The 20411-nt window shown below is 49.4% G+C and overlaps 9 non-coding genes across 9 annotated transcripts; all 9 read right to left on the reverse strand.

The window, feature by feature from the left end:
- Positions 1–312: 312 nt before the first annotated feature.
- LOC126476239 (5S ribosomal RNA) lies at positions 313–431 on the reverse strand. The gene has a single exon (XR_007586809.1). It is a non-coding gene; the product is annotated as a 5S ribosomal RNA (ribosomal RNA).
- A 1242-nt stretch (positions 432–1673) lies between these two features.
- Positions 1674–1792, reverse strand: LOC126476250 (5S ribosomal RNA). The gene has a single exon (XR_007586810.1). It is a non-coding gene; the product is annotated as a 5S ribosomal RNA (ribosomal RNA).
- Positions 1793–3036: 1244 nt separating this feature from the next.
- Positions 3037–3155, reverse strand: LOC126476364 (5S ribosomal RNA). The gene has a single exon (XR_007586908.1). It is a non-coding gene; the product is annotated as a 5S ribosomal RNA (ribosomal RNA).
- Positions 3156–4398: 1243 nt separating this feature from the next.
- On the reverse strand, positions 4399–4517 carry LOC126476480 (5S ribosomal RNA). The gene has a single exon (XR_007587010.1). It is a non-coding gene; the product is annotated as a 5S ribosomal RNA (ribosomal RNA).
- Positions 4518–12541: 8024 nt separating this feature from the next.
- On the reverse strand, positions 12542–12660 carry LOC126476586 (5S ribosomal RNA). The gene has a single exon (XR_007587079.1). It is a non-coding gene; the product is annotated as a 5S ribosomal RNA (ribosomal RNA).
- A 1243-nt stretch (positions 12661–13903) lies between these two features.
- On the reverse strand, positions 13904–14022 carry LOC126476706 (5S ribosomal RNA). The gene has a single exon (XR_007587179.1). It is a non-coding gene; the product is annotated as a 5S ribosomal RNA (ribosomal RNA).
- A 1242-nt stretch (positions 14023–15264) lies between these two features.
- Positions 15265–15383, reverse strand: LOC126476768 (5S ribosomal RNA). Its single transcript, XR_007587217.1, has one exon. It is a non-coding gene; the product is annotated as a 5S ribosomal RNA (ribosomal RNA).
- Positions 15384–16625: 1242 nt separating this feature from the next.
- LOC126476857 (5S ribosomal RNA) lies at positions 16626–16744 on the reverse strand. Its single transcript, XR_007587293.1, has one exon. It is a non-coding gene; the product is annotated as a 5S ribosomal RNA (ribosomal RNA).
- A 1242-nt stretch (positions 16745–17986) lies between these two features.
- Positions 17987–18105, reverse strand: LOC126476955 (5S ribosomal RNA). The gene has a single exon (XR_007587383.1). It is a non-coding gene; the product is annotated as a 5S ribosomal RNA (ribosomal RNA).
- Between the last annotated feature and the right edge of the window lie 2306 nt (positions 18106–20411).

Here is a 20411-nt window from a genome sequence, read left to right on the forward strand (position 1 = left end):
GAACGGCTGTTTTCTTTTTTTAATTTATCTATTTAGTTAGTTTTTCGAATTTAGCACTGCTACAAAACAGTTGGCTCTGACGCATTTCAAGGACACATCTGTCGATTCGTAGTGTTTCGTTATTTCCAACGACTTCCTAGCACTCTTCCTCCGCGCATTCTTGCTCAAACTGAGTTCATTACTGCAATTTCGTGTCTTACGTTTAGTACAGTACTTTAAAATGCTTGTGGAAGCATCTTTGTCACACCTGAAAGTTAGTATGAAAAAGAGGGCTGGCAGGTGTAGCGACCCAAAAATTAAAAAATGAGATAGAGCCAACAGCACCCGGTGTTCCCAGGCGGTCACCCATCCAAGTACTAACCGGGCCCGATGTTGCTTAACTTCGGTGATCGGACGAGAACCGGTGTATTCAACATGGTATGGCCGTTGGCGTCCTTATAATGTGGCCGCGCGGCAGAGGAAGCCTTCGCCCCTTCTCCCAACACACGCAATCGCCGTTTTCCGTGGCACATTTGACGCAAAGCACGTCCTTCCACCGCCACGTGGGTGACACGCACAACACAGCTGCTCGTTGCACCGCCTGTCATTCGTTTGGTGCGTGCGGCCTCCGACACTCGCGGGAGACGCACCTTGTTCTTGTTATCCGGCGCAGGGCCGGGCGTCGGGGGGGGGGGGGACTGCGCGGGGTGTGGCAGTGTCCTGCTGGACCGGCGGAAGCTTTCTCACCTGGCTGACACGCGCCGCGCTTCCAGATATTTGCGTAATTTGCGCGTTGCATCCTCGCCTGTCGTGTCCCCTCCCCTTCCGTCCCGACTTGTCCCGACTGCCGCTCGCTGCCGCTCGGGTCGCGCTCCATATGACCGCACAAGCACGAGAAACATCTGCGAGATGGGCGCGGGCCGAACCGGCGTGTCCGAGACGCCGTGTGCGGCCGTTCGGAGCTACTAGAGTAGAGCAGCGCTGCGCTGGAAAGGTGCGAAAACACGGACAGAGGACACAGGAGGTTCAACAAAGCATCGATCTCCTCTAGAGGCGAAAGAGAAATTTTTGTTTACAAATTTGCAGATGTGCACTGCTACAAAACAATATGCCCTGACGTATTTCACAACATTTCTGTCGTTTCATACTGTTTCGTTATTTGCAGACACACTTTGCTAATCTTCCTTGGCACACTCTTCTTCAAACGGAGTTCCTTAATATCGCATCTTACGATAGTTTAAAATCAGTATGGAAGCATCTTTGTCACACGAGAAAGCTGGCAGGGGTAGCGACAAAAGAGCAAAAAATGAAGACAGCCAGAGTTCCCAGGCGGTCGCCGATCCGAATACTAACGTTGTTGCTTATCTTCGGTGATCGGACGAGAACGGCTGTTTTCTTTTTTTAATTTATCTATTTAGTTAGTTTTTCGAATTTAGCACTGCTACAAAACAGTTGGCTCTGACGCATTTCAAGGACACATCTGTCGATTCGTAGTGTTTCGTTATTTCCAACGACTTCCTAGCACTCTTCCTCCGCGCATTCTTGCTCAAACTGAGTTCATTACTGCAATTTCGTGTCTTACGTTTAGTACAGTACTTTAAAATGCTTGTGGAAGCATCTTTGTCACACCTGAAAGTTAGTATGAAAAAGAGGGCTGGCAGGTGTAGCGACCCAAAAATTAAAAAATGAGATAGAGCCAACAGCACCCGGTGTTCCCAGGCGGTCACCCATCCAAGTACTAACCGGGCCCGATGTTGCTTAACTTCGGTGATCGGACGAGAACCGGTGTATTCAACATGGTATGGCCGTTGGCGTCCTTATAATGTGGCCGCGCGGCAGAGGAAGCCTTCGCCCCTTCTCCCAACACACGCAATCGCCGTTTTCCGTGGCACATTTGACGCAAAGCACGTCCTTCCACCGCCACGTGGGTGACACGCACAACACAGCTGCTCGTTGCACCGCCTGTCATTCGTTTGGTGCGTGCGGCCTCCGACACTCGCGGGAGACGCACCTTGTTCTTGTTATCCGGCGCAGGGCCGGGCGTCGGGGGGGGGGGGGGGACTGCGCGGGGTGTGGCAGTGTCCTGCTGGACCGGCGGAAGCTTTCTCACCTGGCTGACACGCGCCGCGCTTCCAGATATTTGCGTAATTTGCGCGTTGCATCCTCGCCTGTCGTGTCCCCTCCCCTTCCGTCCCGACTTGTCCCGACTGCCGCTCGCTGCCGCTCGGGTCGCGCTCCATATGACCGCACAAGCACGAGAAACATCTGCGAGATGGGCGCGGGCCGAACCGGCGTGTCCGAGACGCCGTGTGCGGCCGTTCGGAGCTACTAGAGTAGAGCAGCGCTGCGCTGGAAAGGTGCGAAAACACGGACAGAGGACACAGGAGGTTCAACAAAGCATCCATCTCCTCTAGAGGCGAAAGAGAAATTTTTGTTTACAAATTTGCAGATGTGCACTGCTACAAAACAATATGCCCTGACGTATTTCACAACATTTCTGTCGTTTCATACTGTTTCGTTATTTGCAGACACACTTTGCTAATCTTCCTTGGCACACTCTTCTTCAAACGGAGTTCCTTAATATCGCATCTTACGATAGTTTAAAATCAGTATGGAAGCATCTTTGTCACACGAGAAAGCTGGCAGGGGTAGCGACAAAAGAGCAAAAAATGAAGACAGCCAGAGTTCCCAGGCGGTCGCCGATCCGAATACTAACGTTGTTGCTTATCTTCGGTGATCGGACGAGAACGGCTGTTTTCTTTTTTTAATTTATCTATTTAGTTAGTTTTTCGAATTTAGCACTGCTACAAAACAGTTGGCTCTGACGCATTTCAAGGACACATCTGTCGATTCGTAGTGTTTCGTTATTTCCAACGACTTCCTAGCACTCTTCCTCCGCGCATTCTTGCTCAAACTGAGTTCATTACTGCAATTTCGTGTCTTACGTTTAGTACAGTACTTTAAAATGCTTGTGGAAGCATCTTTGTCACACCTGAAAGTTAGTATGAAAAAGAGGGCTGGCAGGTGTAGCGACCCAAAAATTAAAAAATGAGATAGAGCCAACAGCACCCGGTGTTCCCAGGCGGTCACCCATCCAAGTACTAACCGGGCCCGATGTTGCTTAACTTCGGTGATCGGACGAGAACCGGTGTATTCAACATGGTATGGCCGTTGGCGTCCTTATAATGTGGCCGCGCGGCAGAGGAAGCCTTCGCCCCTTCTCCCAACACACGCAATCGCCGTTTTCCGTGGCACATTTGACGCAAAGCACGTCCTTCCACCGCCACGTGGGTGACACGCACAACACAGCTGCTCGTTGCACCGCCTGTCATTCGTTTGGTGCGTGCGGCCTCCGACACTCGCGGGAGACGCACCTTGTTCTTGTTATCCGGCGCAGGGCCGGGCGTCGGGGGGGGGGGGGGACTGCGCGGGGTGTGGCAGTGTCCTGCTGGACCGGCGGAAGCTTTCTCACCTGGCTGACACGCGCCGCGCTTCCAGATATTTGCGTAATTTGCGCGTTGCATCCTCGCCTGTCGTGTCCCCTCCCCTTCCGTCCCGACTTGTCCCGACTGCCGCTCGCTGCCGCTCGGGTCGCGCTCCATATGACCGCACAAGCACGAGAAACATCTGCGAGATGGGCGCGGGCCGAACCGGCGTGTCCGAGACGCCGTGTGCGGCCGTTCGGAGCTACTAGAGTAGAGCAGCGCTGCGCTGGAAAGGTGCGAAAACACGGACAGAGGACACAGGAGGTTCAACAAAGCATCCATCTCCTCTAGAGGCGAAAGAGAAATTTTTGTTTACAAATTTGCAGATGTGCACTGCTACAAAACAATATGCCCTGACGTATTTCACAACATTTCTGTCGTTTCATACTGTTTCGTTATTTGCAGACACACTTTGCTAATCTTCCTTGGCACACTCTTCTTCAAACGGAGTTCCTTAATATCGCATCTTACGATAGTTTAAAATCAGTATGGAAGCATCTTTGTCACACGAGAAAGCTGGCAGGGGTAGCGACAAAAGAGCAAAAAATGAAGACAGCCAGAGTTCCCAGGCGGTCGCCGATCCGAATACTAACGTTGTTGCTTATCTTCGGTGATCGGACGAGAACGGCTGTTTTCTTTTTTTAATTTATCTATTTAGTTAGTTTTTCGAATTTAGCACTGCTACAAAACAGTTGGCTCTGACGCATTTCAAGGACACATCTGTCGATTCGTAGTGTTTCGTTATTTCCAACGACTTCCTAGCACTCTTCCTCCGCGCATTCTTGCTCAAACTGAGTTCATTACTGCAATTTCGTGTCTTACGTTTAGTACAGTACTTTAAAATGCTTGTGGAAGCATCTTTGTCACACCTGAAAGTTAGTATGAAAAAGAGGGCTGGCAGGTGTAGCGACCCAAAAATTAAAAAATGAGATAGAGCCAACAGCACCCGGTGTTCCCAGGCGGTCACCCATCCAAGTACTAACCGGGCCCGATGTTGCTTAACTTCGGTGATCGGACGAGAACCGGTGTATTCAACATGGTATGGCCGTTGGCGTCCTTATAATGTGGCCGCGCGGCAGAGGAAGCCTTCGCCCCTTCTCCCAACACACGCAATCGCCGTTTTCCGTGGCACATTTGACGCAAAGCACGTCCTTCCACCGCCACGTGGGTGACACGCACAACACAGCTGCTCGTTGCACCGCCTGTCATTCGTTTGGTGCGTGCGGCCTCCGACACTCGCGGGAGACGCACCTTGTTCTTGTTATCCGGCGCAGGGCCGGGCGTCGGGGGGGGGGGGGGACTGCGCGGGGTGTGGCAGTGTCCTGCTGGACCGGCGGAAGCTTTCTCACCTGGCTGACACGCGCCGCGCTTCCAGATATTTGCGTAATTTGCGCGTTGCATCCTCGCCTGTCGTGTCCCCTCCCCTTCCGTCCCGACTTGTCCCGACTGCCGCTCGCTGCCGCTCGGGTCGCGCTCCATATGACCGCACAAGCACGAGAAACATCTGCGAGATGGGCGCGGGCCGAACCGGCGTGTCCGAGACGCCGTGTGCGGCCGTTCGGAGCTACTAGAGTAGAGCAGCGCTGCGCTGGAAAGGTGCGAAAACACGGACAGAGGACACAGGAGGTTCAACAAAGCATCCATCTCCTCTAGAGGCGAAAGAGAAATTTTTGTTTACAAATTTGCAGATGTGCACTGCTACAAAACAATATGCCCTGACGTATTTCACAACATTTCTGTCGTTTCATACTGTTTCGTTATTTGCAGACACACTTTGCTAATCTTCCTTGGCACACTCTTCTTCAAACGGAGTTCCTTAATATCGCATCTTACGATAGTTTAAAATCAGTATGGAAGCATCTTTGTCACACGAGAAAGCTGGCAGGGGTAGCGACAAAAGAGCAAAAAATGAAGACAGCCAGAGTTCCCAGGCGGTCGCCGATCCGAATACTAACGTTGTTGCTTATCTTCGGTGATCGGACGAGAACGGCTGTTTTCTTTTTTTAATTTATCTATTTAGTTAGTTTTTCGAATTTAGCACTGCTACAAAACAGTTGGCTCTGACGCATTTCAAGGACACATCTGTCGATTCGTAGTGTTTCGTTATTTCCAACGACTTCCTAGCACTCTTCCTCCGCGCATTCTTGCTCAAACTGAGTTCATTACTGCAATTTCGTGTCTTACGTTTAGTACAGTACTTTAAAATGCTTGTGGAAGCATCTTTGTCACACCTGAAAGTTAGTATGAAAAAGAGGGCTGGCAGGTGTAGCGACCCAAAAATTAAAAAATGAGATAGAGCCAACAGCACCCGGTGTTCCCAGGCGGTCACCCATCCAAGTACTAACCGGGCCCGATGTTGCTTAACTTCGGTGATCGGACGAGAACCGGTGTATTTTTTTTTTTTTTTTTTTTTTTTTTTTTTTTTTTTTTTTTTTTTTGTTGTTTTTGCTTTTTTTTTTTCTTTTTTGTTTTTTTTTTTTTTTTTTCATTTATTTTTTCTTTTATTTTTTTCTTTTTTATTAACAATGTAGAAAACTGGAACCTCATCCTATTACTCAGTTACTCTCTTTCTGTAACTTTGTCCATTTTATTACTTTTTTTCGAAAAATAGTCTTACGTATACTAGTTTACAGGCTGGCACATGACAAAGATAGACAAATGAATGGAGACTGGTTGTGTTTCACCAGCTAACACTAACAATATATCTAAACTTAATTTTGATAAAACTGCGCGTAGGACGCAAATAAGGTCAGTGTGCGTATCATCAAAGCTCAATGGCGAGACTGAAAGACCATTGATACAAATAAAAGGGGCTCGGAATCATCTTACAGTTGTTTCGCATACGCATGATACAATGCAGATGATAAGAAATTAGCAAAATATTCTTTGTGTTTATTACTATTTTTGATCTTGCAATATTGGTCCCAAATATGAGTCAAAAAAGTGAGCCCATCGTGTATCTGCCGGTCAATGAGGGCGTAAACAGTGTGGCCCAACAACCACACAGCAGTATTGTGTTTTGGCCGCGGGAAATATTTGAAATCAGGTACAATGACACTATCAACTGAGACGTGCGCCGGAGTAGTTCGCGTGATGAGAGCCACCATTATCTGGCAAGTCCTCCACGCATCGGAAACAGATTGGCATTGCAGGCGGTGTTCTCTGGTGTCAGGCATGCCACATCTGCTACAGTTGGGGGAGGCAAGAAGCTGAATATCGGCTAGACGCTGATTGGTGGGCAGTGTGTTGTTGACTAGTTTATACCATAACGCAGACACATCGGACGGCAGAATACTGCTATTAACATTTGACCACACCTGCTTCCAGTTAACAGTAGGTAAGCGGACTTCCAATTTACTAGGGGGGGGTTGTCCCATCAATTCAGTATATAGTTGCCGTGCTGTCCTGTGTGGATTCGTGGCCGTGCGGAGGACGTAGCTTTTGTTTAGAATATAGTCTCGTACAAAGGACATACGGTAAGGAATGTTGGCCACCGATACTGGGGCGCTTTCAGATTCTGGCCGATAGATTTCTAGCAGGGATGCTGTCGATCCATCGGGAAAGCCGGCCTGCATTTCAGCGGTGCGGTTGACGAGCAACGCTGCACATTTTCGACTGAAGTCTGCTAGCCCGAGTCCTCCATGTGACGCGTCCAAGACACAAACTGCTGCTCGCACTTTAAAAATTTCGTGGCGCCAGAGTAACCAGTATACTGCCTGAGATATAGCGCGTCCTATTTGTTTTGGCACGCTAAGCAGCTGCGCCATATACCACGCCTTTGAGAGAATAAAGCAATTGATTAATTTGACTTTCTGGTGCAAGTTAAGGTGCCGGGTTGCGTGGCATTTGCAGAGGCCTTTAATGGAGTTGAGAATTCTTCTCCAATTCCGTGCTTGCATATGCTGTGGGCACGCAGTTATGTCTAGACCCAATACTTGATGATCTCTCACTATTCTATACCATGGGCGGACAATATCGGTGGCTAGCAGACCCAGTGGAAGTAGAACAGTTTTATTAGTATTTATCGCTGCTCCAGACGCACTTTCATACTGATGAAGGGAGGCGCGTATCGAGTCTATGTCTGCTGTGTGGTCAATGAAAGCGCCTACGTCATCTGCGTATGCCACACATTTGAAACAAGCATTGTGTATCTGTACACCTTTTGACGTCCTGCCTATTGTTCTGAGAAGCGGGTCTATGGCGATCACGAATAAGAACATTGACAGCGGACATCCTTGCCTGACAGAGCGGCAAATAGGGATCGGTTTAGTTTGCCATCCGTTTAATGTGACTATTGATCTTGCTCCCGTCAGAATATTTTCGATAATTTTGATAAATTCTCGTCCGAATCCCATTTTTGTCATGACCTGTAGCAAGTATTTGTGGCTAATGCGATCGAAAGCGTTCGCAAAGTCAATGGATAGAATAGCTGTCGATAATTTATGGACTGCTGTGTGAGCTACTATGTCTCGGTATAAGGACGCTGCGTGGAAAATATTGTGGTGTGTTACTCCGCACGTTTGGTAGGAGCTGATAGCTTTGTTCATGACTGGCTTCATCTTTGCTGCAAGGCACCTTGCAACTATTTTGTAGTCAGTATTGAGTAACGTGATGGGCCGGAAATCTTGGACACGACATGTATGTTGCGTTTTTGGGACGAGCACAACTCGACCTTCCAGAAATTTTGCGGGAATATCGGTGCCACGAATTACTTCATTTACTATGTCGGTGAGTTTTTGCCCAAAGATGTCCCAGTAGACCTGATAGAATTCGCTTGGCAGGCCATCAGGTCCCGGCGACTTTCCTTTAGAGCACGATTGTACAATAGGTTTTGTGTTCTGTACTGTCATCTCTGCTATCAACTGTTCTCGGTCTGCGTTCGAAATGTCAGTCTGCAGGTCGCATAACAAATAATTTAGCGCTACGTCGTCTGTCGCAACGTCTCGAAATAAGTCCGTGTAGTGGGCTGTAATATGTTGGAGAATGTCTGTTTTCCGCGTAAGGCGCTCGCCTGACGCAGTCGTTATCGATTCTACGTGTTTGCGTCTTGCCCGTGTTTTTTCACGCGCGAGATGATAGGACGACGGTTCTTCGTCGTCCAGAGCGCACAAGGCGCGACTTCGGACCAAAATTCCTTTCGCCTTTTCGTTATGTATACGGAGAATCTTTGCTTTAATACGATTTAAGCGGAGGCGGAGATTTTCATTTGGTCCGACGGGGGCGTTTAACGCGTCTTTGAGGCATTGTTGGTAAAATTCTGTTGTGCGCTGCGTCCAGAAGGATACCTCCTGGCTATAACATTGAGCAATCATCCTAATTTGCGGCTTTGCGTAGAAAGTCCACCACTCTAGTGCTGAGCTGTAGTTTTTCTCTTTCTGCAGGCAAAGCTGCCATACAGATTGCATTTTCGAGCGGAAGTCTCTCGCGGCAAGATGTTTTGTATTAAGCTTCCACAACCTGGGAGTAGGTGTTTCATTTGTACGCTGTAGGTGGATGGCAGCAACATAACCGCAGTGGTCGCTGAACGCGACAGGGATGATGTCTACACTATTTAGGTTGTTTGCAATCTGTTGAGAGACGTATATGCGGTCTATTCTGCTTGCTCCACTATTGTATATGTGCGTATACTGCGTTGTGTGTGGGTGGAGGAGACGCCACGTGTCTCGCAGATCTTTGGCGGTCAACAGTTTCACTAATTCAGGACACATAGTGGCCGTAGGGTGCTGGTCGGATGCGTCTGTTACACAGTTAAAATCGCCGCCGAGAATTATTGGACGTGTGGTATCAAACAAGGGAACTATCTCGTGATTGAAAAATGCTGCGCGCATTCGTCTATTATCTGTCCCTGAGGGGGCGTAAATATTGATAAATCTCATGCTTTGTATATTGCACGCAATTGCGCGTCCGCTTGGCAACGTTTGGACATTGTCTGGCTCTAGGGAATTTTTATATAAAATCGCGGTACCGCATTTTATATTATTGTTAATGTTATAAATAACATCATATCCACTTATGTTATTGAGGATGTTTGCGGTAACTTCCTGAAGGAATATTACGTCAAAACGACTGTAATGTACAAAATCGACTAGGGATAAAATTTTGTGCACTGCAGAAATCCCGTTTATATTTAAGGTAAGAATAGATAAATCTTTTATTTGCGTATAACAGGCAGGCATTGGAAGTGGAGAAAGAAACAGAGAAACATTAGCTACGTGAGACGGGGTATAAATGGAGATAATTCATTCTGCGAATGGTTTGTTTTGTATGTGACGAGTATTGCAACTAAATTTTCAACCGAGTTTATACTCAAACATCTTCGGACCAAACAGTACTGCGTTGTTGATCTGAGCGGGGAGGATCATTGTTGGTTTCCATCGGTACGTGCATATGTGGCGGATCGATTTGCATGGCATGGACAGCACGAATGTCGTCCGTCGGGACGTGGGCTGTGTGCCGAGCACGACACTCGTGCATTTCCTCTGCCTTTCTTTTAATTGGCGCTGATAATACAGCCTCAGTTACGAGCGGTTGTACGCTGATTTCTTTCTCTTGCTTATTTAGAAATTCCCTTAGATGTCGAACAGTTGCGTCGCGCCGGCGATCTGCTTCTGTTTCATGCGACGCAACAGGGACAACTGTCACAGGGCATTGTTGATCGGATTTAGAAGTTGCATCCGAGATTCCGTTTCCACGGCCGCGTCTATGTTTCCTTTTCGAAGATTTATTCGGTGAATGGCTCACCGATCTCCTACTCGGGGATGGACTGGGGTCTTTACGTGAAACACGCTTTTCTGAGGGGACAGCAGCAGGGCTGCGTCCACTCTCTGAATTTTGCGTGTTGGTCGGAAAAATTTCTGATTCAGTATCGTCACTTTTTGGCGGCTCTGGGTGAACGTCAGCCACGACCGTAATGTTTGTCGCATTATTGCGGAGAGAATTTTCTGGAATGACGGCTTTTTCATCAATTTCTGTTATGTCCATGACATTGTCCGTGTTTGCCGGGGTCGCTGCCGATTCGCACGCAGCCTCTGTCACAGGGAGTGACGAGGGTCGAATCGGAGCAACACCCAACGCTACAGACGCATACGAGTTTTTCTGCGTTTGTGCGCTATCACCGCCGAGCGGGAGCTGCACAGGGCGACGTCTGTTCGGACAATTTTGTCGAAAGTGATCGGTTGCATTGCAGTACGAGCACGTCTGTGGCTGTCCATTGTACGATATAAAGGCCCTGTAGCCGCCTATGACTAGAAAGGACGGGATGTGCTGTTTCAGTTCAATAAGAACACTTCTTACTCCGTTGTAAACTTGTAGTCGGAAACCACTACCCCATTTCTCATTCGTCACTGAAAGCACATTCCCATACGGCATGAGACCACGAGCGATCATTTGCGTAGGTATTTCAAAGGGAAGATTGAAAATACGAACTTGACGAATACCGTAACCCGCGTGGCACACGGTCACGTCGCAAACGCTTCCGTCACGATATTTAAACTTGCGTTTTCCACCGTTTTCCTGTACGATCTTTTCGCACATTTCCGGATCATTGAATTTCATAAACAGGGTTCCGGTAATAAAGTCCCACTGGACTCCGTACGTTTCGGTGTCGGTAAGACCGAGTTCGTCAATAATCCAGTCGTGAGCCTCGTATGCCGTAGGGCGTACAGCTTCCTTGTCGAAAATAACGTTCAATGTGTTCGATCTGTTTACGTTTTCCATTTTCAAACCGTTACTTAACAACTACGCAAAAAAAACGCGCAAAAATGAGAAACTCGACAGCGGAACGCAACGCGGCGATGCCAACAGAGCGGCCGCTAGCCGTGGGTATGGCCGTTGGCGTCCTTATAATGTGGCCGCGCGGCAGAGGAAGCCTTCGCCCCTTCTCCCAACACACGCAATCGCCGTTTTCCGTGGCACATTTGACGCAAAGCACGTCCTTCCACCGCCACGTGGGTGACACGCACAACACAGCTGCTCGTTGCACCGCCTGTCATTCGTTTGGTGCGTGCGGCCTCCGACACTCGCGGGAGACGCACCTTGTTCTTGTTATCCGGCGCAGGGCCGGGCGTCGGGGGGGGGGGGGACTGCGCGGGGTGTGGCAGTGTCCTGCTGGACCGGCGGAAGCTTTCTCACCTGGCTGACACGCGCCGCGCTTCCAGATATTTGCGTAATTTGCGCGTTGCATCCTCGCCTGTCGTGTCCCCTCCCCTTCCGTCCCGACTTGTCCCGACTGCCGCTCGCTGCCGCTCGGGTCGCGCTCCATATGACCGCACAAGCACGAGAAACATCTGCGAGATGGGCGCGGGCCGAACCGGCGTGTCCGAGACGCCGTGTGCGGCCGTTCGGAGCTACTAGAGTAGAGCAGCGCTGCGCTGGAAAGGTGCGAAAACACGGACAGAGGACACAGGAGGTTCAACAAAGCATCCATCTCCTCTAGAGGCGAAAGAGAAATTTTTGTTTACAAATTTGCAGATGTGCACTGCTACAAAACAATATGCCCTGACGTATTTCACAACATTTCTGTCGTTTCATACTGTTTCGTTATTTGCAGACACACTTTGCTAATCTTCCTTGGCACACTCTTCTTCAAACGGAGTTCCTTAATATCGCATCTTACGATAGTTTAAAATCAGTATGGAAGCATCTTTGTCACACGAGAAAGCTGGCAGGGGTAGCGACAAAAGAGCAAAAAATGAAGACAGCCAGAGTTCCCAGGCGGTCGCCGATCCGAATACTAACGTTGTTGCTTATCTTCGGTGATCGGACGAGAACGGCTGTTTTCTTTTTTTAATTTATCTATTTAGTTAGTTTTTCGAATTTAGCACTGCTACAAAACAGTTGGCTCTGACGCATTTCAAGGACACATCTGTCGATTCGTAGTGTTTCGTTATTTCCAACGACTTCCTAGCACTCTTCCTCCGCGCATTCTTGCTCAAACTGAGTTCATTACTGCAATTTCGTGTCTTACGTTTAGTACAGTACTTTAAAATGCTTGTGGAAGCATCTTTGTCACACCTGAAAGTTAGTATGAAAAAGAGGGCTGGCAGGTGTAGCGACCCAAAAATTAAAAAATGAGATAGAGCCAACAGCACCCGGTGTTCCCAGGCGGTCACCCATCCAAGTACTAACCGGGCCCGATGTTGCTTAACTTCGGTGATCGGACGAGAACCGGTGTATTCAACATGGTATGGCCGTTGGCGTCCTTATAATGTGGCCGCGCGGCAGAGGAAGCCTTCGCCCCTTCTCCCAACACACGCAATCGCCGTTTTCCGTGGCACATTTGACGCAAAGCACGTCCTTCCACCGCCACGTGGGTGACACGCACAACACAGCTGCTCGTTGCACCGCCTGTCATTCGTTTGGTGCGTGCGGCCTCCGACACTCGCGGGAGACGCACCTTGTTCTTGTTATCCGGCGCAGGGCCGGGCGTCGGGGGGGGGGGGGGACTGCGCGGGGTGTGGCAGTGTCCTGCTGGACCGGCGGAAGCTTTCTCACCTGGCTGACACGCGCCGCGCTTCCAGATATTTGCGTAATTTGCGCGTTGCATCCTCGCCTGTCGTGTCCCCTCCCCTTCCGTCCCGACTTGTCCCGACTGCCGCTCGCTGCCGCTCGGGTCGCGCTCCATATGACCGCACAAGCACGAGAAACATCTGCGAGATGGGCGCGGGCCGAACCGGCGTGTCCGAGACGCCGTGTGCGGCCGTTCGGAGCTACTAGAGTAGAGCAGCGCTGCGCTGGAAAGGTGCGAAAACACGGACAGAGGACACAGGAGGTTCAACAAAGCATCCATCTCCTCTAGAGGCGAAAGAGAAATTTTTGTTTACAAATTTGCAGATGTGCACTGCTACAAAACAATATGCCCTGACGTATTTCACAACATTTCTGTCGTTTCATACTGTTTCGTTATTTGCAGACACACTTTGCTAATCTTCCTTGGCACACTCTTCTTCAAACGGAGTTCCTTAATATCGCATCTTACGATAGTTTAAAATCAGTATGGAAGCATCTTTGTCACACGAGAAAGCTGGCAGGGGTAGCGACAAAAGAGCAAAAAATGAAGACAGCCAGAGTTCCCAGGCGGTCGCCGATCCGAATACTAACGTTGTTGCTTATCTTCGGTGATCGGACGAGAACGGCTGTTTTCTTTTTTTAATTTATCTATTTAGTTAGTTTTTCGAATTTAGCACTGCTACAAAACAGTTGGCTCTGACGCATTTCAAGGACACATCTGTCGATTCGTAGTGTTTCGTTATTTCCAACGACTTCCTAGCACTCTTCCTCCGCGCATTCTTGCTCAAACTGAGTTCATTACTGCAATTTCGTGTCTTACGTTTAGTACAGTACTTTAAAATGCTTGTGGAAGCATCTTTGTCACACCTGAAAGTTAGTATGAAAAAGAGGGCTGGCAGGTGTAGCGACCCAAAAATTAAAAAATGAGATAGAGCCAACAGCACCCGGTGTTCCCAGGCGGTCACCCATCCAAGTACTAACCGGGCCCGATGTTGCTTAACTTCGGTGATCGGACGAGAACCGGTGTATTCAACATGGTATGGCCGTTGGCGTCCTTATAATGTGGCCGCGCGGCAGAGGAAGCCTTCGCCCCTTCTCCCAACACACGCAATCGCCGTTTTCCGTGGCACATTTGACGCAAAGCACGTCCTTCCACCGCCACGTGGGTGACACGCACAACACAGCTGCTCGTTGCACCGCCTGTCATTCGTTTGGTGCGTGCGGCCTCCGACACTCGCGGGAGACGCACCTTGTTCTTGTTATCCGGCGCAGGGCCGGGCGTCGGGGGGGGGGGGGACTGCGCGGGGTGTGGCAGTGTCCTGCTGGACCGGCGGAAGCTTTCTCACCTGGCTGACACGCGCCGCGCTTCCAGATATTTGCGTAATTTGCGCGTTGCATCCTCGCCTGTCGTGTCCCCTCCCCTTCCGTCCCGACTTGTCCCGACTGCCGCTCGCTGCCGCTCGGGTCGCGCTCCATATGACCGCACAAGCACGAGAAACATCTGCGAGATGGGCGCGGGCCGAACCGGCGTGTCCGAGACGCCGTGTGCGGCCGTTCGGAGCTACTAGAGTAGAGCAGCGCTGCGCTGGAAAGGTGCGAAAACACGGACAGAGGACACAGGAGGTTCAACAAAGCATCCATCTCCTCTAGAGGCGAAAGAGAAATTTTTGTTTACAAATTTGCAGATGTGCACTGCTACAAAACAATATGCCCTGACGTATTTCACAACATTTCTGTCGTTTCATACTGTTTCGTTATTTGCAGACACACTTTGCTAATCTTCCTTGGCACACTCTTCTTCAAACGGAGTTCCTTAATATCGCATCTTACGATAGTTTAAAATCAGTATGGAAGCATCTTTGTCACACGAGAAAGCTGGCAGGGGTAGCGACAAAAGAGCAAAAAATGAAGACAGCCAGAGTTCCCAGGCGGTCGCCGATCCGAATACTAACGTTGTTGCTTATCTTCGGTGATCGGACGAGAACGGCTGTTTTCTTTTTTTAATTTATCTATTTAGTTAGTTTTTCGAATTTAGCACTGCTACAAAACAGTTGGCTCTGACGCATTTCAAGGACACATCTGTCGATTCGTAGTGTTTCGTTATTTCCAACGACTTCCTAGCACTCTTCCTCCGCGCATTCTTGCTCAAACTGAGTTCATTACTGCAATTTCGTGTCTTACGTTTAGTACAGTACTTTAAAATGCTTGTGGAAGCATCTTTGTCACACCTGAAAGTTAGTATGAAAAAGAGGGCTGGCAGGTGTAGCGACCCAAAAATTAAAAAATGAGATAGAGCCAACAGCACCCGGTGTTCCCAGGCGGTCACCCATCCAAGTACTAACCGGGCCCGATGTTGCTTAACTTCGGTGATCGGACGAGAACCGGTGTATTCAACATGGTATGGCCGTTGGCGTCCTTATAATGTGGCCGCGCGGCAGAGGAAGCCTTCGCCCCTTCTCCCAACACACGCAATCGCCGTTTTCCGTGGCACATTTGACGCAAAGCACGTCCTTCCACCGCCACGTGGGTGACACGCACAACACAGCTGCTCGTTGCACCGCCTGTCATTCGTTTGGTGCGTGCGGCCTCCGACACTCGCGGGAGACGCACCTTGTTCTTGTTATCCGGCGCAGGGCCGGGCGTCGGGGGGGGGGGGGACTGCGCGGGGTGTGGCAGTGTCCTGCTGGACCGGCGGAAGCTTTCTCACCTGGCTGACACGCGCCGCGCTTCCAGATATTTGCGTAATTTGCGCGTTGCATCCTCGCCTGTCGTGTCCCCTCCCCTTCCGTCCCGACTTGTCCCGACTGCCGCTCGCTGCCGCTCGGGTCGCGCTCCATATGACCGCACAAGCACGAGAAACATCTGCGAGATGGGCGCGGGCCGAACCGGCGTGTCCGAGACGCCGTGTGCGGCCGTTCGGAGCTACTAGAGTAGAGCAGCGCTGCGCTGGAAAGGTGCGAAAACACGGACAGAGGACACAGGAGGTTCAACAAAGCATCCATCTCCTCTAGAGGCGAAAGAGAAATTTTTGTTTACAAATTTGCAGATGTGCACTGCTACAAAACAATATGCCCTGACGTATTTCACAACATTTCTGTCGTTTCATACTGTTTCGTTATTTGCAGACACACTTTGCTAATCTTCCTTGGCACACTCTTCTTCAAACGGAGTTCCTTAATATCGCATCTTACGATAGTTTAAAATCAGTATGGAAGCATCTTTGTCACACGAGAAAGCTGGCAGGGGTAGCGACAAAAGAGCAAAAAATGAAGACAGCCAGAGTTCCCAGGCGGTCGCCGATCCGAATACTAACGTTGTTGCTTATCTTCGGTGATCGGACGAGAACGGCTGTTTTCTTTTTTTAATTTATCTATTTAGTTAGTTTTTCGAATTTAGCACTGCTACAAAACAGTTGGCTCTGACGCATTTCAAGGACACATCTGTCGATTCGTAGTGTTTCGTTATTTCCAACGACTTCCTAGCACTCTTCCTCCGCGCATTCTTGCTCAAACTGAGTTCATTACTGCAATTTCGTGTCTTACGTTTAGTACAGTACTTTAAAATGCTTGTGGAAGCATCTTTGTCACACCTGAAAGTTAGTATGAAAAAGAGGGCTGGCAGGTGTAGCGACCCAAAAATTAAAAAATGAGATAGAGCCAACAGCACCCGGTGTTCCCAGGCGGTCACCCATCCAAGTACTAACCGGGCCCGATGTTGCTTAACTTCGGTGATCGGACGAGAACCGGTGTATTCAACATGGTATGGCCGTTGGCGTCCTTATAATGTGGCCGCGCGGCAGAGGAAGCCTTCGCCCCTTCTCCCAACACACGCAATCGCCGTTTTCCGTGGCACATTTGACGCAAAGCACGTCCTTCCACCGCCACGTGGGTGACACGCACAACACAGCTGCTCGTTGCACCGCCTGTCATTCGTTTGGTGCGTGCGGCCTCCGACACTCGCGGGAGACGCACCTTGTTCTTGTTATCCGGCGCAGGGCCGGGCGTCGGGGGGGGGGGGGACTGCGCGGGGTGTGGCAGTGTCCTGCTGGACCGGCGGAAGCTTTCTCACCTGGCTGACACGCGCCGCGCTTCCAGATATTTGCGTAATTTGCGCGTTGCATCCTCGCCTGTCGTGTCCCCTCCCCTTCCGTCCCGACTTGTCCCGACTGCCGCTCGCTGCCGCTCGGGTCGCGCTCCATATGACCGCACAAGCACGAGAAACATCTGCGAGATGGGCGCGGGCCGAACCGGCGTGTCCGAGACGCCGTGTGCGGCCGTTCGGAGCTACTAGAGTAGAGCAGCGCTGCGCTGGAAAGGTGCGAAAACACGGACAGAGGACACAGGAGGTTCAACAAAGCATCCATCTCCTCTAGAGGCGAAAGAGAAATTTTTGTTTACAAATTTGCAGATGTGCACTGCTACAAAACAATATGCCCTGACGTATTTCACAACATTTCTGTCGTTTCATACTGTTTCGTTATTTGCAGACACACTTTGCTAATCTTCCTTGGCACACTCTTCTTCAAACGGAGTTCCTTAATATCGCATCTTACGATAGTTTAAAATCAGTATGGAAGCATCTTTGTCACACGAGAAAGCTGGCAGGGGTAGCGACAAAAGAGCAAAAAATGAAGACAGCCAGAGTTCCCAGGCGGTCGCCGATCCGAATACTAACGTTGTTGCTTATCTTCGGTGATCGGACGAGAACGGCTGTTTTCTTTTTTTAATTTATCTATTTAGTTAGTTTTTCGAATTTAGCACTGCTACAAAACAGTTGGCTCTGACGCATTTCAAGGACACATCTGTCGATTCGTAGTGTTTCGTTATTTCCAACGACTTCCTAGCACTCTTCCTCCGCGCATTCTTGCTCAAACTGAGTTCATTACTGCAATTTCGTGTCTTACGTTTAGTACAGTACTTTAAAATGCTTGTGGAAGCATCTTTGTCACACCTGAAAGTTAGTATGAAAAAGAGGGCTGGCAGGTGTAGCGACCCAAAAATTAAAAAATGAGATAGAGCCAACAGCACCCGGTGTTCCCAGGCGGTCACCCATCCAAGTACTAACCGGGCCCGATGTTGCTTAACTTCGGTGATCGGACGAGAACCGGTGTATTCAACATGGTATGGCCGTTGGCGTCCTTATAATGTGGCCGCGCGGCAGAGGAAGCCTTCGCCCCTTCTCCCAACACACGCAATCGCCGTTTTCCGTGGCACATTTGACGCAAAGCACGTCCTTCCACCGCCACGTGGGTGACACGCACAACACAGCTGCTCGTTGCACCGCCTGTCATTCGTTTGGTGCGTGCGGCCTCCGACACTCGCGGGAGACGCACCTTGTTCTTGTTATCCGGCGCAGGGCCGGGCGTCGGGGGGGGGGGGGGACTGCGCGGGGTGTGGCAGTGTCCTGCTGGACCGGCGGAAGCTTTCTCACCTGGCTGACACGCGCCGCGCTTCCAGATATTTGCGTAATTTGCGCGTTGCATCCTCGCCTGTCGTGTCCCCTCCCCTTCCGTCCCGACTTGTCCCGACTGCCGCTCGCTGCCGCTCGGGTCGCGCTCCATATGACCGCACAAGCACGAGAAACATCTGCGAGATGGGCGCGGGCCGAACCGGCGTGTCCGAGACGCCGTGTGCGGCCGTTCGGAGCTACTAGAGTAGAGCAGCGCTGCGCTGGAAAGGTGCGAAAACACGGACAGAGGACACAGGAGGTTCAACAAAGCATCCATCTCCTCTAGAGGCGAAAGAGAAATTTTTGTTTACAAATTTGCAGATGTGCACTGCTACAAAACAATATGCCCTGACGTATTTCACAACATTTCTGTCGTTTCATACTGTTTCGTTATTTGCAGACACACTTTGCTAATCTTCCTTGGCACACTCTTCTTCAAACGGAGTTCCTTAATATCGCATCTTACGATAGTTTAAAATCAGTATGGAAGCATCTTTGTCACACGAGAAAGCTGGCAGGGGTAGCGACAAAAGAGCAAAAAATGAAGACAGCCAGAGTTCCCAGGCGGTCGCCGATCCGAATACTAACGTTGTTGCTTATCTTCGGTGATCGGACGAGAACGGCTGTTTTCTTTTTTTAATTTATCTATTTAGTTAGTTTTTCGAATTTAGCACTGCTACAAAACAGTTGGCTCTGACGCATTTCAAGGACACATCTGTCGATTCGTAGTGTTTCGTTATTTCCAACGACTTCCTAGCACTCTTCCTCCGCGCATTCTTGCTCAAACTGAGTTCATTACTGCAATTTCGTGTCTTACGTTTAGTACAGTACTTTAAAATGCTTGTGGAAGCATCTTTGTCACACCTGAAAGTTAGTATGAAAAAGAGGGCTGGCAGGTGTAGCGACCCAAAAATTAAAAAATGAGATAGAGCCAACAGCACCTTTTTTTTTTCAGAAAGGTAGTTTGAAAGTTGGGCTGGCAGGGGTAGTGACATAATACCAAAACGAAAAAAGAAAAGGAAGATAGCCAACAGCACCTTTTTTTTTCTTTTTCTTTTTTTTGTATATTATTTTGTACGGGCCTCCCATCTCCCCTTATAGCCCGGCCTTGTCGCTCTCCACAAAACGCCTTCCATTGGCGAGCTTCATGAGCTATAAAGGTACTGTTGACTCCATGTCCCACGACGAACAGACGAAAAAGAAAACGTATCCCCCGCTAGTATCCTCGAGAATGTCGACGTTCGTCGGGAAAAGGCGGCAGTTGCAAAGAATAATCCATAATCCATGAAATCTTTGAAATGGAGACAAGTATGCCACCAGAAAACAAGGTTCCAGTATAGGATAATATAATATATAAAATACAAAACTAGAAAAAGAAGCCACTTCCTCAGGTGTACTATTACCGGGAAAGTTCCACACCAGTAAAGCAGAGGAGTAAAGTCCAGCAAGTGGAGAAGTGAAACTAGAAGAAGAAAATTAAAGTCACTGCGCGGTAATACAGGAAAAGACTAAAAAATAGTACTGCCGCCACTTGGGAGACCTACATGAGAAAGTCAGTTCTGCAAAAAGAAATTGCCGATGTCCACAGCATAAGAATAATCAGAATCAAGGAGAAGGTAAACCATACCGGAAATGAAAAGGAACACAAAGAATAAAAAGTAGAGTACCTCTGATTACACGAATTTCAATAATTGTACGTTCCTGGAAAAAACAAACACGAGCGGTCAAAGTGGAAGAGTATACCAAATCATCAAACCATGTTAAGTAGCCATCGACATCCGGGTAAAAGCATGAGCACGGGCAACCTGCAAAAAACTCGCGAAATTAGCACGATAGCCAGGCATGGTTGCAGTTTGTTCATGCTGAGTCCGTAAGTATGTAAGAAAGTCAAATTCGGTTGTCAATTTCAGGGAAAATAATACAAAAACGATATGACCCAGTAGCCACACCGTGGCATTCTTCTTAGTATTCGGGTAGGCGGCGCACTGAGGG

The sequence above is a fragment of the Schistocerca serialis genome, chromosome 4, assembly GCF_023864345.2.
Source record: "Schistocerca serialis cubense isolate TAMUIC-IGC-003099 chromosome 4, iqSchSeri2.2, whole genome shotgun sequence".
In the NCBI taxonomy this organism is placed as follows: Eukaryota; Metazoa; Arthropoda; class Insecta; order Orthoptera; family Acrididae; genus Schistocerca; species Schistocerca serialis.